General features: G+C 32.6%; 1 protein-coding gene across 2 annotated transcripts in view; it reads right to left on the reverse strand.

The window, feature by feature from the left end:
* Positions 1-19,507, reverse strand: part of LOC129750815 (cadherin-86C) — a 370,404-nt gene that overhangs the window by 255,918 nt on the left and 94,979 nt on the right. The window lies entirely within an intron of this gene.

Here is a 19,507-nt window from a genome sequence, read left to right on the forward strand (position 1 = left end):
TTTCCTTTTTTTATTTGATATTTACTCAATACAAAAATCAGACCCAGTGCAATTTACAACTTGCGATCCTAGTCGTTCCTATTAAACTAATTATTAATGATAATCTTAATTCATAATTTTCATTTTTTTTTATATACTTAATTTTTCAAAGCTAATTATCATATTTAATTTCTGGTTTAATTGTTTACTGAACAGTGCTAGTATTGTCCGGAAAATCATAAACGTGTGAATTTTTCAATTTCGTTGTGTGTATTGTAACGTGCGTAACGCTTGTAACGTATTTACCTCTGTAAAATGTATCCGTCAGTTTCGTTCAACCTCGATTCGTTCCGCGTTCGCGTTAGTAAATCAATTCGAACTTCTGAAAGACCGGAACGCTCAACCCCTAAGGTATTATCGCTAGTTGATACCTTCAAGGAGCAGAAAGGTTCAGCCCTTTAAAATGGGATACATATCTTACTGCTACCTCTTCCACGGATTGCTGTTCCCCAACTTAATGGAATCGTACACTACATAGAATTTTTTCGAAAGGCGTAAAATGCACCAGTATGCAACAAAACCATTTCACCTTACTATGCGCAAGATTCGAGTGCCTGTGCGTTTCCGGACTTATTTCTGTTTGTGAATCAGCGATGTGACTAAACCTCTGAAATTTCTTGTCTCCGCATGAAATTCTGCTGCTACAGTCGCTATGTCTGACTAGTCGACCCTCGGTTCCACAGTATTTCGGAAAAAAAGTTGACATTCTTTTCCCGTTGATTCAATTAATCTCAACAATAATCCATATAAGTAACTTAGAGTTACGTTAATGACATACCTATAATTTCCCACCACTTATGCTTTAATTCCATGTATTCGAAAAGCTATAAATTCTGAAAGTTTGCTCTATTAAACTGACTGGTTGTGTATTTAGCGTCTCATTACTGGCCTTATGTTATAAAACTAATCCATTTCAGCTATACTGTAACTGAAATCAAGAAGCTTCACTGTCCTAGGCTTGCTACTATTAAATTTTCCGAACCTAACCGTGCAAAAACCATCGTTCAACAAAAGCAGTAAGAGGCTCAGATTTTGCGGATCTCATCCAATAACATTCCGGATTACACAAGAAAACCAGGACCTTATTCTCTCCATGAATATTTAGATTGATTTGTAATTTTCAGACTTGGACTGACACTTTATGCTACAACTTTTGTCTCAGTATTTAAGACTGAAATACTGTATGTATACTAGCTTTTCAGATTCAGATCACTTACAAAAACTGCACATGTGGTTTTCATTATTAAACATCGTTTGCTGTAAAATATTCAAATCCTGTTTCGAACTCTTATCAGGCTGTAAGGATAAAATCTTGATTGAAGTTTCCAACTGGGATGACACTTTTCATCTTTTTTTCTGACTTGGGCTTAGGAATAATTATCATGTCCTTAACACTATATGTACTACAATTTGAAATAGGCTTCAAAGCATAAAATTCAACAGTTCAAAGCTGTATTCGGGCTACGTTTTGATCCCAAGCTTGAATTAATTACCATCAAGTTGTTCATAAAAGCATTTTTTTTTATTTATTTTAGACACAACATTTGAATCTAAACAATTCAATTCCATACTGGTCAAGAATTTAATTTATGTAATTAAGCTGATGCCATAAACCTTATAGGTGAATACACAAAACATGTTTGAACACTACAGCTCTTTCGTCTTTGTCAATTCACCTAAACTAACGGCGGTTTTTCATTAGCTTCGATTCTAACTTTTGATCTAGTCTCCAATTTCAAAAGATTCAGATAACATAAGGAACCGATCATTTTCCAATTTATAGTTTCAATTAGTGTCTAAATCCAGATATCTCAAAAAAATGTTCAGATTTTATACCTTTGTAGACGCAGATTGGATGCCGATCCTAGATTCAAAACTATAGACTAGACTATAGACTATTATAGAGTCAAACTAAAAAAATCAAATTATTTTTTTTTATGTTTAATTAGAAAAATATAAATTTCTTTCTAAGAAAATGCATTGACGATGCAAAGTATATAACTTATCATGGCTGTATCTATGATATCTAATATTCAAATTTCGTGTTTTATTTTTTTTGACAAACTATTTTATGTTCTACCAGTTTTCACAAATTATTCCAAAAGTCCGAATTGTTGATCTTAAATTATTTAGGTTAATCAACAGATTTCAAATTCAACTTTATGTGTAAAGGTGCATATTGAAATTTTTAACTCAGTTCTCTTCCTTCCTATTGTATAACAATATGGTGTCAGTGACAACTTAAAAAAATGTGTTTTGCGTTTCTCGTTATCTAATTCGTAATCTTGAGAATTTCCTGATGGGGTCTTAGTTAATTTCTTTTTTTAAATTTTACTTCGCATTAAATTAATCTACATGATAATGTATTAGATTTTTTTTTGTTTTGGCTTCTTATCTCAATAGAATTTCGCCTCTTTACTTCCTGATATTATGCAAATTTACTTTCAACAACCTTCCATCCTCCTTCTTAAAACGTTATCAGTGACCGACACCTTATAAATTCCTTTAAAAATGTGTTCCAGTGTTATGATCACTCAACCGATTGTCATAATCTAATTCTTCATCCTAAGGGATTGCTTTCACTACTTAGTCAAATACGTTTGTTCCTAGTTCGCTTTTTTGCAATGTATCTTTGTTTCGCCTATACCTGATTCGCATAGCTTTAGATGACTTTAACATAAACCTCTATGATACTGAATCATTAGATTTTCGGGGCTTCTTTTCCCAACAAAAACTTTTTCACTGATCATTCTACTTCCAGATATTTTAAATAATTACCTTTAAAATCTTTTCAGCCTCAATAGAACAATATGCTAAAACTTAATTGTATCTCTAATGTTAAATCGTCGGAGGGATAATTTTTTACCCAGAGTTGATAATGTTCACAAGAAGTTTTCCTCTCATGGCATCATAAATTTAATGTGGATTTCAAATTCACATTCCAGTGTGAAAATTATCAATATTTAAACTTTGAATCAGTTTAATTCTTTCATATATTAAATAGATTCAGTGTCGACTCATATTTATAATTGTGTTTTAGTTTAGTATTTCGTTATGCGTTCATCATAATCTTATTTACCATTCTGAGATTCCTCAGAGAAACTTAGTAGTCTTTTTAGTTTACATGTTTAAGTAGATATGATTGAGTATGATGAGGTTTTCGGACTCCCTATTTCTATAGAACTTCTACCTCTTAGTATTTCACTTTTTAACATTTATAAAAGGTTACTTTAAACATCCTTTCATCCTCACGGGGAGAATAATAAGTTTCCACTTTTTTATGTTATTTTAAATGCTATAATCGAAGGAAATCGTTGTTTCTCAGAGTGAGTTGTTAATCCTCACAAGGAAGTTGACTTCTCAGAGCCTTCTAAACTTTATATGAAATTCAAACTCACATTTCAGCGTGAAGACTATACATATTTCAATTTTGTATAAATTTCTTCCTTTGTATATAAAAATGGTATCAATGACAGGCAACTTATAAATTCGTTTAAAAATATGTTCCAGTTCTGTGTTCACTTAAACGATTATCATAATCTTATTTCTCATACAAAGGGTTTGCTTAAACGACTTAGTCAAATACTTTTTGTTTCTAGTTTGCTTATTTTGACCTGGGATTAATAAACCTATGATATTCTCTTATGCCAAATCATTTCAGGGAATGAACCTCAGGGCAGATCCTCACAGGAATTTCTTCGTAGAAATTGTTCTCACCGGAAATGTGTTTACAGAGAATGTCCACAGACCTTCACATGGAAAGTTTTTTTTTTTTAATGTCTTTATTATAGAGATTTTCAGCTTTCAGCTGGTTCATCTCTTACATGGAAAGTTCTCATAAGGAACGTCCTCTCAGATAGTTCCTCACAGAAATTGTCCTTTCAGGGAATGTTCTCAGAAAAGATTCTCTCAAGAAAGGTCTTTATAGGAAATGTCGGGTAGTTCCTCATAGGAGAAATTCTAACAAGTAATGTCCTTTCAGGCTGATCATCTCAGGGGATGTGTTCATGAAGAAAATTCTTCTATTGCAGATCCTCTCAGTGGATGTCCTCACAGAGGATGTCCCCTCAGGGCAGATTGCTCAGGGAATATTTTACTATCTGACATTAAGTGTTTCTTTAAACATCAATTCTTCAACCTTTCATCATCACGGGGAGAATAATAAGTTTCTTATTTTATTTCAAATGTTATCATCGAAGGAACTCGTTTCTCAGAGTGAATTGTTAATCCTCACAAGGAAGTTGACTTCTCAGAGCCTTTTAAATTATATATGAAATTTAAACTCACATTTCAGAGTGAAGTATATATATTTCAATTTTGTATAAATTTCATTCTTTTGAATATAAAAATGGTATCAATGACAGGCAACTTATAAATACGTTTAAAAATGTGTTCCAGTTTTGTGTTCATTTGAACAATTGTCATAATCTAATTCCTCATCCAAGAGATTGCTTACACGACTAAGTCAAATACTTTGTTTGGCATGAGATAAATATACTTATGATATTCTGTACCAAGGGTTTCTCGTGGTTTCTTATCTCAATCTCTCCCCTTCAGCATTTTACTTACTGCCAGGTACTTTAAAGTACTGAGAATAACATTAACGACCCTTTCATCCTTACAAGGGAAATAGTGAATTTTAAACTTTTATTATTTTATTCAATTGAAATTAATTTTACTTTAAGTGTTCAGGGTGATTAATTATCTCACGGAACTTCTCCGAGCTTTAAACATTTTAACCTCAATGGGATTTTGGCCAGTTTCTCACTAGATAAACTACGAGATCCTATCTATATCCTCACAGGGACTTAAAATACTACAAGATTATTTTTTTTTATACATCCTAACAGATTATGTTAAGCTTCTCGGAGCTTCATCCTCACAGGGATCATACTGAGCTTCTCGGAGCTTCATCCTCACAGGGATCATACTGAGCTTCTCGGAGCTTCATCCTCACAGGGATCATACTGAGCTTCTCGGAGCTTCATCCTCACAGGGATCATATTGAGCTTCTCAGAGCTTCATCCTCACAGGGATCATACTGAGCTTCTCGGAGCTTCATCCTCACAGGGATCATATTGAGCTTCTCGGAGCTTCATCCTCACAGGGATCATACTGAGCTTCTCGGAGCTTCATCCTCACAGGGATCATATTGAGCTTCTCAGAGCTTCATCCTCACAGGGATCATACTGAGCTTCTCGGAGCTTTATCCTCACAAGGATCATATTGAGCTTCTCGGAGCTTATCGTCCTCACAGGGACATAAAGTTAAATTATTTTCTCAACAATGTTTCATCCACACAACCATTTTTATTGGTTTCTCGAAGCTATTTTTCTTCACGGGGACTAATATTCTGTTCCAAAACATAAGCCTCACAAGGATTTTGGTCAACTTAAAGAACTTTCTTTTTGCATACACAAAGTTCACTTCAAAAGCCTCATTCCATGCAAACCAAAATCATCGATAATTGCATAAATGTCTCGAAAACCAATAAAATAGTTTAACAAGATTTCATCCGGTCTTGGAGCCATCTTGGAATGCTCTTCAAGCTATCCTTTCACTTACAGGGGCTCTTTCGCAGTAACGTCCATTTTGTTTCAGAACACGCATTTCTCAAGCAAAACTGTTTCAGTTTTCAGCTAAATTATTTCAATAAAATATTTACCGCTTATCACCTACCACTGCGCCAATTGTCGTAACCGACCCATTTGTAGCCTCTTAACATCCGGACTCACTCCTAACTCGGAACATTTCGGACGATAATCCGTCAACTTCCGTTCTCCATTTTATCTTTTTCAAAACTGATCTCTCTAACCAAATTTTCCTAGTTTGTACCTGTCGCATTTCAGCATGTTCTCTCTTACCTCTCTCTCTCTATTTCCTTCATTCTTACTGTCCAAGCTGACAACCACATTTCTCTTCTCTCTCATAATGTGATAATTTGGAGTTGGATTCTCATTTTTTTTTTCTGTTTAACTGATACAAATCATCACATATTTTGCTCTACAATTCTATATTTGTTTTATATATCATAATCCATTACCTATATTCACTACAGTAAGGTGTCGGAGAGGTAATCAAAAGACTAGAGTTAGATTTCTGTTCGAGGTGATTTTTTTCCATTCACAATTCATGATCGATTTTTTTATTGTTACATTATACGGCTAGTAGCATCATCCTCCGAACAAAGCACTTAATGTATGAGCGTGCGTGAATTGTTTGTATTCTACAAACAGACCTAGATTATTTTGTTATTGCTTTGTTTGATGAATCTACGACTCACCTGACTTCATCCAATTAAATTAGCTGCTAGATTCCCCGGCAAAAACGCACATCTTGCTCTGATTAATGGTGCTCATACTGCCTCAGGGGGGGTTCTCATTATGCCTCCACAGTGGCTGGTTTTCAGCTTTTGGCAAAATTTTTTAAAATGCATTTTTTAACGTTTTCATCTAGTTTTTCACGTTTCAGCCCGTTAGGGAATAGGCTTTTCAAGAGTCTGAACACGAAACAATAATGTAACCTCCATATTATAGCTATGTTCTATGGTTAAATAACCGTTTTCCTTAAGGTGGCCATCATGCCCCCATCTCCCCTAAATCCCTTAAATATTTGAAAGCGATTCATTCAGTCCTGATTTAGCACAACAAGCTTTCATTTGAAATGGGAAATCAAAATATTTCATTCGAAAATGAGCGGATATGTAACGAAAGTCCAAAAATATTTAACTTTAAGCGATAATTGTTGATTTTTATCAGAACTAAATTAAATTTCAATAAACCATGGTCCAAATTGGAACTCCAAGAAAAATATTTTGTGTTGTATATAAACAAAATTTCAAAATATTTTGGTTTTGGCTGCCTTTCCAAAGGTGATAAACCATAGGATAGAAAAAACTTCAAAAAATTTATTGCGATTGTTGGTCAAAAATATACAAAATGCTTACATGCTAAACTTTAGTTGTTTAGCTACTTTTAATAAGATTCATAATTTTTATTATCAAATTGATCAAATTTTTCCACAAAAAAAACATAGCTTCTACTTATACTAGCGAAAACTGAAGATTAAGAACAGAAAAAAAATAGTCAAAAGATATTCAATTCTGAGCCTATCTGAGTTTTCTGGATGAACTAGTTTGCAAAAAAAAATTTGTTTATACAAATTTGGGAACAAATTAAACTTGATGCCCTAATTCAAGAATCAAGAATTGATTCTCAACATTTATATGAGTTTACTATATAGTACCAAATCACAATAATGTAAAATTTTGTGAAAATCTTTTTTAAATTTTCTCATATTTCAAAATTCAATTTGATATGTATTTTGGGAAAACTATCTTTAAACAAGGTTTTTTCAACGATAAAACCCATTCCAAGTGTTCATGAAAAATTTTTTAAGAGCATTTTTTGAAGTAAATTGTGTTTTTAATATACGTTTGATATAAATAATATACGCCACACAAAAAGTAAAATCAGAGTTTTATGGGTTACATTTAAAATTAAACTTTTCCTCTTGCTGAAATGGTTATTGATACGTGAATGATTGAAGTCTAAGAAATGACATTTTCAACGGTGTGAATTATTTTTTTAAATAATAAAAATAAGAACTGAAGCAATTAAGGATGGATACCTAGAACGGGTTTTATGATTGATTAATACTCATTGTACTTTTTTTGAAAATAAAACAAATAACTATGAAAATATTTGCTCAAATAAGTCGTCCTTCTGAATAAATTTACAGTACTAAACTGGTTCTTGTTGAAATCTGAAAGAATTTTGAATTTTTTAAAATTAAAAATCGGATAGATTTGTTGCAAAAAAGATAATCTTATTTATTTATTTATTATTTCACCAAATAAAAAATAAAAAGAGATATTATGGATATCAAGTTGTCTTAATAATGCCATACTTTCAAATTTGTATGTAGGAAAATCAACCAAACTTTATCTGTAATTGTTGATTGACATGATTTACAAAAATACAAAGCAAGGTTTGCCGAAATTGAGCATTACATGGCTCTATGGATGTTTTGTTGTAAATTTATGAACAAACTGACAAGGCAAGAGGAGGCCATGATTCGTTGTCAACGGACGCGTCTAATTTTCACGCCGTCGGGTTTTTTTTTCTCAATATTTTAGTGGTCAAATCGATTGAAAACTTGAACAAAATTTAAATATCGTACTTCCAAATGTGTTGATCGTTAAAAGTGATCGTCATAAACTTTTAGCATCGTTTTCCTTAGGCTAAGGTTGCCAGAAATTAAGCACGTAGCCAGGCCGGGCAAGTCCCGGCAATTTTATATGAAACCTAACAAAATGCGGGCATTTGTTTCCAAAATTGACGACCGAATATCCGGGCAATATCCGAGCAAATTTTTTTAAAACTCAAAAATCAAGAAAAAATCGAAAAATAATTTTTTCATCAAAATTTATCGACAGATTTTAAACGCATTTAAAACTTCAAAAAATCCTTTTATGATTATTTTTGTAATACTTACTCAAAAAAAAATTCGCTTTGGACGCATTTTTACAACACATTTTGTTTTCTTTTGTTTGATTTGCCGAATAAAACGAATAAATCCGGGCAAAATCCGGGCTTTTTCAATGAAATCTAAAAACCCGGGTCGGGCCGAACTGTTCCTAAATTTTGTTCATATATCCGGGCACCCCCGGATAAAACCGGAAAAACTGTCAACCTTACCTTAGGCGCTGTGTAGGGATGAATGCTTTACGAGCTGAGTGGAAAGTTGAATCAATCAACGACTGTCAGGGCTTAAAAATATTTTTTGATGAGTTCGTTCCAGTGATCCAAATTTTCAATACATTTGAGTATCTCAGATTTTCATGAATTGTTAGCTGAAGAAAGGTTTTTTTTCTTCCAAAGCGTAGTTCCTTCAATCAATTGATTTTGAAGGGTTTTAATTTTTTTTAAGTTTTCAAATTTTTTTTTTCTATTTCTGGTGGTTTTTTGTTTACTTCATGGTTATCACTTCTTTGTGACCCACGTGCGCGTGTGTGAAAAATTTTCGGAGTACTGCGATTGAAAAAAATCTGTAATACGCAATGGGCGATGGAATCGAATAGTTATTTTTTTCTCTCCTTAAGGAAAACCCGTAAGATCTGTCAAAAGTTGGGTGAAACTTTAGCTGCATCTCACTTACACTAATGCAAAACCATCACCCAAATTCGGCAGCGCTTCCATCGCCTATTTATGCTTTTATTAGTAAGGAAGGGAGCTTTCAAGGAAATTTCTGGTTCCGTTAATCGTAAGTACAAAAGTTTGTCTAATAATATCATTTATATTAACCATGAAATCTTTGGAAAGGGTAAAATTCCCCGGCCTAGTAAAGATGAGTAGTAAATGCACTTTTTTACATTATTTTAAATGTACTTTTACTACTCACCGGGATGCTGATAAGATCTGTCGGTGTATGTATTATAAGCATAAGCATAAGCAAGCAAATTTATGATATACCTGACAAGACATCTACGATCATCATTTTATGTTAACTCATAGTTCAAGACAAAATAGCAAAACAGATTAAACAGATCTTAGAAATATTTTGATAACTAAACGAAAAGAACATTCAAACTTTCAGAATATCGATCACAACAGTTCCGCGAGAGGAGTTTTTGAGCAATTTTTTTAAAATATATCAGTAAGCCAAAGACTGAAGTTTTTTTTTAAACGCAATTTAGGCGCACCGTGGCGGTCCATTAACAGGAACTTTAATAAAGCTTCTCGTTCAAGATAATGTCTGGCAATTATTAGTAAAATCATATATCTATGTATTGTAAGTTTATCATTCCAATTACCAGTGCAATTGTCTTATGTAGAAAGAAAGTTAGATAAGAAAAAATACCCTATAAAATATCCATCATTTTAAAAATCGTGTAGTACCAAATATTGACTGCGTAAAAGTCAAAAAGGAGTACACAAACAGGCTGAATCCGTGAATCCGAGGGCACGAAAACTCTACGACAAACTTTTTACCAAGAAATCTGGTTGTGTTATCATTGATCATGAAACCTACATTAAACTTGACTATAAAACTTTACCTGGACTGCGTCATCGAAAGAAAAGGATGCTCCAGCTTCAGTGAAAGCCATTTACACTGAAAAATTTGGAAAGAAGGTTATGGTGTGCCAAGCCATATGTGAATGCGGTAAAATGTCTCGTCCATAACCACAGAAACAACGAATAGCAAAATCTACGTGAAAGAAGGTTTACAAAAAAGCATAACAATTCTACAATCTTTAGGCCTGATCTCGCCTAGTGCCACTACTCCCCAGTAAACATGAATCGGCAGAGAGGTAACTCAAATCGACAGAGGGATCGTATCGATCTTTCTAGCGATTTTGCATCATCTAATCGGCAGAGAGGAACACACTATACGCGGGCCTTGGGTGAGTGCCACGAAATAATCTAAGACACGCCCTCCAGAGAAACACACGAACATAATCCGAATCGTATGTTTCCCTTCGAGCGAGACGCGTATTTGCCTCCCTGAGAAGCCGACTGCTACGATTGAAAGCACGCATAATAAAAAACGGGGATAAAGTGCAAGCACACTGTACAAGCGTACGATTCAAACTGATTTCGCATGTACGCATTCGTATTCGTTGCCGCTAGATATCTTGGCAGGACAAACCGAATGAGAATATTTGCGTTCTTGAAGTGTCCCCGAAATTAACCGTTTTATTCAAAGTTCAGTGACTCAACTCTCAATTTTTTGCATGCTCTGTCGATTTTTGAGAGGACGCGCTTACTGGGCTGAGATATATCAGTTTTTTTCTAAGTCGGGATACCCAGTACTCAATTTTGTGAATTCTCTGTCGATTTTTGAGAGGATGCGCTTACTGGGTCTAAGCATGCACTAAAGTGGTATGAATTCAACAAGGTCACATGCTTACCGGAAGACATAAACCCACCGAACTGTCTAGATATTCGTCCAATCGAAACTTTTTGGATTTTGTCCAAGTCAAATCTAAGGAAATACATGAAAACAGCGGACAGTATTGAAAAATTGAAGAAAAATTGACCTGAAGTGGTGAAAATTGGCGGTGATAGCACTGTGCAGAAGGTGATGAGTAGTGTGAAAAATAAAGCTAAATAAATTTCAAGTTGAAAGAAAACACTATTTAGCAGTATGTTTGAGAATAAAATGTTCAAGAAAAATCATTCTTTCTTTTATTTGAAATAGAAAGTGTATTTTTAGTTTTCGGAACATTCTAAAATACAAAACAATTCAAGAAGAATATTGGTGGCTGCAAAATTGTAAGGAACCTTTAAAAACTAACAGGACAGGTACTGTATTTTTTTTGTTACTTTTGCATTTCCATTGACTATATAAGAAATTAACAAAAAATTGAAAAACAAATCAGTTTAAAAAATATTTTTTTTAGAAAGATGAATTTTAGTTTTTCAGCTTTTTGTAAATTGTATCCTTTCCGAGGTCCAATGAAAGTTTGTATGATCAAATTATAAGAAAAAACAGCATTGATTTGTTCGTACCCCAAATCTTAACTAAGGAAAAAATCTTCCGGGAATTCAATATACAGAAACCCGTAGATTTTTCTTCTTCTTTCATGAGTCCATCGATCGACCACCATCGGCTCCAATTGATCGAGCTGAGATGCCTGATTATTCGCTGAGCCTGAACAAGGGGAGCACGAACGCGGAATCACTCCAGGGTGAGTGAGGGCACCTATAAATGGATACCAGAAACGTTCTAAAATATCCCACCCTTCACTTCCCGTTTTCTCCCGAAAACCCAAACAAACTGGACGTGTGTTATGTTGTTGTGTGATTTATCTTATCGTCCCGGTGTTCTGCCTCCGATGATGTTTGGTCCATCTCGGTCGGATCGGTCGAGCTGAATCACGAAACTCTCCAACGTATTCCAACAAACTTACATACGACCTAGTGGAACTAACTGCAACTCATCCTGGATGGAAGCTTCCCCACTAATCAGCTTGCTCGCTCCAAAGGCCACAAGAGGGTGAGATACCGTTAGGATTGGCCCGGTCCTATCTGAACGGAACGCGAATGGTCAATGGATGCAGTCAGCAGTTTTACAAGGTAGGTATCTTCGTCTTCGTCTCCGTTCTTCTCCGCGCGGTCCGGCTTGATAGGTTGATGAGTGCTGTAAATCTTCCGGCAGCATCTATGTATCTTCTATCTATGAGGGCTCTCTCATATAAAACTGACCAGCTTCAGGCCTCGTCAGTGAGACGTCGCCGCCGGATTGGATCGAATGGGTTCGGTTGGAACCTTTCCAAAAGACGAAGATACCAGGCGAGTGTAACGCCATGCATCGGTACGCCTAATGGCTAATTAGCTGTTTGCGCTACCGTTTTCCGGTTTTTAATCAATGGAAGTTAGTCTTGATGGCTGTTAGGAGTCAGTGAAGAAACAGGGGCCGAATGTTGATCTTGATAAACTCCGGTCAGAAGTAGAGTTATGTTCTTAGCTTTTATGTAATTAGAACTTGAGGTTTCAAACAATTTACACTCCGAAAAGAAATAATATGCTGAAAATATTACAAAGTTTTCGAATAGTCCAAAAAACTGACCTGTGCAAAAGTTCAGCTCTATCGGACTTGATTTAGGGGTGCCTCAAAGTTTCGATTTTTTTTACCCTCTTTGGCCCAAAAGGGGGCCAAAGAAAATCGGAAAACTCGAAATTTTTATTTTGATGCTAATTGACTTGAAAATGCATAAAACGTCAAAATTTGGTTAAATCCCAAAAAAAAATTGGTCAAAAATCGACTTTCTGGGGCTTCTACGACTTTAAACATCACCAAGGGGGGACCAAAGAAAATCAGGATAGTTGATTTTTTATCTAATGTTAAATGACTTAAAAATGCATAAAACACCGAGATCTGGTGTTATCACAAAAAAAAAATTGGGACTGAAATTGACTTACTGTGTTAATCGGCCGGTTTTCTGATAACGGAAAAGTCCCAGAAAGTCAATTTTGAGCTTAATTTTTTTTTAAATAATACCATAGAATAGTCTCCAAGTTTTCTAAGCCAACGGCCATAAGATCGAATCCCGATCACGGCATATAAACTTCATTTTCTGTGGGTTGGTGGTTTCAGCATTTATGAGATGCTAGCCATCATGTTCTCGAAAGATGTACTCTTAAAGTTGAGTAAATGGAATCTCGACGAGGAAACATCAAGTTGCTCTGCGATCCTGTATGTGTTTGTATTCGTTTTAAAATTGGCTTTGAACGCTTTAAGGCACCCCTGAATCAAGTCCGATTGGGCTGAAATTTTGCAGGACTCATAACCTTAGTATTCTTTTTAAAGCACGGGAAAAAAATGCTAAACTTAGATCAGCTGTGAGAAAAAAAAATCCGATTTAAGACACTTGACAGTGGATTTTGTACAGCCAGTAAATTATAACATAAGACACAAAATAATAAGCAAATGATACAATTCTAAATTCTGAATCAATTAATCTGGATTAAGGAATTTTGAACGCGGTAAATCCAATTGATGGTTTTCGAATGGATGAATCCCCAAAAATCCTGTAGGATACCTTTTCTTCGGAATTTTTTAACATAAGTATAATCTACTATATGTAATCTTTTTGGAATTCCAGCATATAGTAAATTAAAAATAAAAGACATAAAAAATAAAATACAATTTTATAAAACAAAATTTAAAAAAACATGTGTTTCAAATAATTCTACGTATGCTCTGGGTTATTTCTGAAGAGAATAATACAAGGATATTGAAAAAATAGTTAGGTAAAATTACAATCGTAAAATACGATGCGGTAATGAAGAGTCAAATAAAAGTTCGAGTTGATGATTGATTTTGTAAATTTTGTACATTTTGACAATTTTTCTCATTATTTTCAATTTTATCATTTTGCCATTGTAGTGATTTTTGTCAATGTTATACAATTATTTAATTTGTAATTTTTGACAATTTTGTTAGTTTTAAATTTTTATCAATTTAATCACTTTTGAAAAATGCATGATTTTTTTGTTGAAATTTAAAAATTTAACAAAATTTTAAATACTAACCTCTTCTTGAAAGCTATCAAACCCCGTTTATAAACAATCTTTTACTATATTCTCAATATTTATTCTTGTTCTTAAATGTGAATTGTAAATATAAAAAAAAACTGACTTTGGCTCCTTAAAACTTTCGGTATGAGCCGTTTCAAATAAACGAATAAAAAAACTAAAATGAAAACATTGACAAGAATAGCAAAAAAATGGCAAAAATTTAAAAATTAGGAAAGTTGAAAACAAGACGAATGTAATGAAAAATACAAAATAAGCTAAATTGGCATAAAAACAAATTTACCAAATTGGAGAAAATAAACATAAATGACAAAACTGACGAAATGGACAAAATTAACAGAGCTGACAAAATTGTGGAAATTATGGAAAATAAAAAAAATCGCAAATTTGAAAAAATTGCCAAAATTAACATTATTCATTTTATATCAAAATTGACAAAAAAAGTTAAAACTTCAAACAATACGAACATTGACAAAATTAACAAAAAATTAAAGATTACAAAATTTGAAAAATGGTCTAATTTAACAAAAATTACAAATTTCGCAAAATTGGCATAAACACAAATTGACCAAATTGAAGAAGAAAAAAAACATAAATGACAAAACTAACGACATTGACAAAATTGAAGAATTTAACCAATTTGACAAAGTAGACAAAATTGTGGTGAAAATAATGAAAAATATCAAAATTTGCTAATTTGACGAAATTGACAGCCAGCGGCTTCGGCGTAGTGGTTAGAGTTCAAGTCATCTACGCCAAAGTTCATGAGATCGAATCCCGGTCATGGCATACATAGTACACTTTCTGTGGTCTGGTGGTTTTAGCATTTGTGAGATGCTAGCCATCATTACTTCGAAAGATGTGCGCTTAGAAAGAGACGAACCAGCCCAAGGCTGAAAACCTTAATAATAAGAAAAAAAAAACGAAATTGACAAAATTGACAAAATAAATATATTTAAGAACTGATGAAATTGATAAACATTAAATAATAAGAACATAGACAAAAATTTAACATAATTCTAAATCACAGAATTTGAAACTTACGAAATTGAAAGAATTGTGAAAATTTACAAAATTACCTGATATATATAAATGAAAAAAATTATAATTTTAAATAATAAGAGAATTGACAAAAATAACAAAAATAAGGAAAATTGAAATTTGAAAAATGAACAAATGTAATAAAAATTACAACATCGCAAAATTGGCATAAACACAAATTGACCAAATTGAAGAAAATAAACACCAATGAAAAATTTACGACATTGACAATATTAACGAAATGGACAAAATTACCAAAGTTGACAGAATTCTGATGAAAATTATGAAAAATAACAAATCTTGCAAATTTGACAAAACTAACAAAATAACTTTATTTGAAAAATTGACTTAAATGATATAATTGACAAAATCGACAAAATCGACAAAAATAATTCAAAAATAAACAAAAGACGAACAACAAAAATTGACAATAATTACAAGATTTCAGAAATTGACAAAAGTGACTAAACTGAGAAATTTTAAAACATTAACAAAATTGACAAAATTGATTTATTTGACAAAATTGAAGAATTTGACAAAACTGGCAAAACTGCCGATATTGACGAAATCGTTCCCAAACTAGTCAATTTTGTCAATTGAGTAAATTTTTACAACTATGTTAGTTGTCATTTTTATCAACTTTGTTAATTTTGTTTATTTTTTTTTCATTGTTGCCAATTTTGCAATTTTTTAAAATTTAGTTACTCGTAACAATTTCGTCGTTTATTTGTAAAATTTCTTTTTTTTTTTTGTGAATTTTGTCATTTTTTTTAAATTATTTTCTGTTACTTTTATCATTTTTTATATTTTTCTGATGTTTGTCCAATTTCAAGAATTTTTTAATTTTGTCAATTAAGTGCATTATGTTTTTTTCCAATTTTGCCAAGTTTGTTTTGTTTTCAATTTGTCAAACTTTTACAAGTTTTTTTTTTAAATCTGTCAATTTTGTCATTTTTATCATTTTGTCATTTCTGCATTTTTGGCATTATTTCGCTAATTTTGTCAATGCAGTCAATTTTTTCGATTATGCAATATTTTTAACTTTTGCAATTTTCTTCTTTTTTGTTATTTTTATATTTTTTTTTATTTTTTTTTCATGTCTGTAAAATTTTAAGAAATCATCAATTTTGTCTATTAGGTTCATTTTGATTTTTTTTTTATAATTTTCCAAATTTGTTTATTTTTTCAGTTTGGTAAAGTTTTACAATGTTTTAAAATCTGTCAATTTCGTATTTTTTTATCATTTTGTCATTTCTGTCATTTTTGTCTTATTTGTCAATTTGGTCAATTTTTATTTTGTCAATTTTTTGGATTTTGCCAGTATTTTTAAGTTTTGACATTCTTGTTTTTTTTCTGAATCTTTTATTATTTTTTTAATTTTTGTCGTTTTGTCCAATTTCAATATTTCTTCAATTTTGTCAATTGGGCTCATAATGACTTTTTTCCAATATTAACAAATTTGTCATTTTTTTTAAATTTGGTCAATTTTAGCATGTTTTTAATCTGCAAATTTCGTTATTTTTAACATTTTGTCATTTCTGTCATTTTAGTCATTTTTGTAATTTTTGTCAATTTCTTCATCGTTGTGAAAATTATGTCAATTTATTTAGATTTTGTTGGTTTTTGACATTTTTTCAATTATGTCAATTCAGTCTATTTTATAAAATTTTGCAAATCTTGTCATTTTTATTTATTTCGACAATTCTTGAAGTACAGTCATAGCCTAAGTGCAAAAAAAAATTATTTTTTTTGACAAAATCAATCTTAACATCCTCATTACCAGGAAATCATTGGATAAACCACAGCTTTAGGATAAATATAAGTTATATCGGGCTAGATTGTAATCACGATTCATTAGTTTAAAAAAATTGGCTTCTTGAACTAAAGGGATCAATTGAATTCATAGATAACATTTGAGTGATCTGTTTAAAAAAAAAGTGTTTACCGTTGCTTTCAATTAAGACTTTATAAACTTCATATTATTCGTCAACGATTGACAAATAAGAAAAAAAAATTGATAAATATTTTTCATGCTCGATGCATTTAAAAATGATGGAAAAAGATCTTTAAGACATCTTTTGTTTACTTTTTTAACCAAAGTTCCAATCCTTAGAGAATTTAGTTTTTAAATTTTGTAAAGTAACAGCATTGCCGTTTTGTTTCGTTTGGCACATTTTTCTAGAACATAAGATTTTTGTTACAGATTCCAACGAAAACATTTCAATTTTTTTAACATCTATAAACAAAAAAGTTTAGAAAAGCTCAAGATTGTCAAAAAAAAATGAGTAGAAGTATTTTGACGTTAAAAATATATTCTTGTATTATTAACTTATATTTAACCTGGAGATTTTTTAATTGATCGATCAGCGATCAATACTTTAAGTATAAGATTATAAAAAACACGATTTGAAAAATTGAACAAAAAATACTCAAACCCCACTTTTTTCTAAGGAATTTAAAATCTAAATTATGGGGATTTTATCTGACAATTTGCGCAAATGGTCTTTGGGTCTTCCCAAAAATGAAAGTTTGATTCATTTTTACGACCTAAAAAAAAAATTTCGAGTTATATTCGGTTAGATTTTATTGTAAATGAAACAAAACCTAATTTCAAAGCTACATAACTCTGTTATTTTTCATCGGAAATCATAAAATAGCATCATCAATAGCAGAAGCAAATTTTTATCAGCATTTCAAATGAAAAATTTTAAGATTTAAAGTAATGATCATCAACATGAAAAAATGAAAATAAGCTTTAAATGGTGTCTAAAAGTACCCACTGCATCACCGGATATTCTGCAAAAAAATAACATAATAAAGCCCAATTTATTATGCAATTTTCTTCTGAAGATACCGAAATGTCCCAACAACTCCTTTGAGAGTTATGAAAAAAATAATGACAGTAAATCTCTTTTTTGCATCGAAAACAAACAATGCTCAAACATATGCAAAACACTCAAATTGAGTGTTTGCAGCAAAACTGACATAAGAAGAAATGAAAAAAAAAAAAAAATTAACCCAATTTTCAATTTTTGAGAAGATCAAATAACTCCCGGTCGACAATTGTTAGATAGTTGAAACCTCTTATGCCGATCTGTTTCTTTCAATCGTCTATTCGCCTATTAGTATTCCAGATTTTTTTCCGAACATATCCGGTGGTCGAATACGAGCATTAGATTTTAGAAAATTCAACCTAAATTCTGGGTAAATTCAATCAAAACCCATGTTTATTCGGCAATCTGGAATGCTTAGATCGTAATCTTCAATATTGGAAATAATTTTCTTCAAGAAAAATAACTTTTACTGATATGGCCGTAAAATAAATGACAAAAAAAAGTTGAAAGTGCTCAACGATTATAATTGTATTCTGTAAACTGAATTGGAATTGAAAATTGTGAATTACATGTTGTGATACTCAATTCATGCTAAAAGTATTGATTCTCAAGTGTCCAAGTTTGCAGTTTTGTAGTTATGAAAAATTAAGTTTTCTCTTGTTGACATAAACAAACTTCTTCATAAATTTTAGACAATCGATTTCCTGTTGTTGGCTCCCTGATTTTGCTTCAAAATTCCCGATTTTCCAGGCATATTTTCAATTTCCTGGTTTTAGCCGTTTTTCCTAATTTCTCGGTACTGTGGCCACCCTGGCTTAGGCAAAAATACTTCAATTGAAATTTTCTCACAGCAGCAAAACCATCGAAGCAGGCTAACCCATAAATTTGGCCATAATTAGCGACAAATCGTCGTCAGCCATAAAGCAGTCAGGTGTGCATAATTTTTCCTTTTTTCCATTCGACCGAAGTAAGCGACCTAAACACCAATCAAATCGAACCGTAAAAAGTCACACAAACGAGGCACCGCCGCCGCGGAATTTGCCGAATGCCTTCCTAAGAATGATTAGAGTTAGAAAGAGGGGGGTCAATTCAAATTTGGCCAAACGTCGCGCAACGGCAAGAAAGGTCGAGGAGGCGTCTCGCGTTAGCGTCATCACCCACCCAAAGCCGGCACGATTTTTTGGTCGATCTCGGCACAGAATCAACCAAAATCGCGCGTTTATCTCATTAGAGAGGGTTATTAACGGTCATAGCCAAGCCAAGCCAAGCCAATTTCGTCCGACACTCTTGTGAAATGTGCCCTGCCGCAGAACTTGGCCCGATTGGAGGTCGTGATTTTGGCGGCATGTGCTCTATACCCGCAAAGCAATTTTATGGAGGAAGTAGCTTCTTCACATGGCGACCGTGCCAAAACTTCGCTTGTGAATCGGTTTTCCCAATGATAGACCCACTCGCAGTACTATAGCGATATGTAAATCGAGGTATACAATCTCGGGCAGTATTTCTCGAAACGCCTGCTTAGATGGGGTGAAATTATCGGAACCAGAGAAA

Source organism: Uranotaenia lowii, chromosome 1, assembly GCF_029784155.1.
Source record: "Uranotaenia lowii strain MFRU-FL chromosome 1, ASM2978415v1, whole genome shotgun sequence".
NCBI classification, from domain to species: domain Eukaryota; kingdom Metazoa; phylum Arthropoda; class Insecta; order Diptera; family Culicidae; genus Uranotaenia; species Uranotaenia lowii.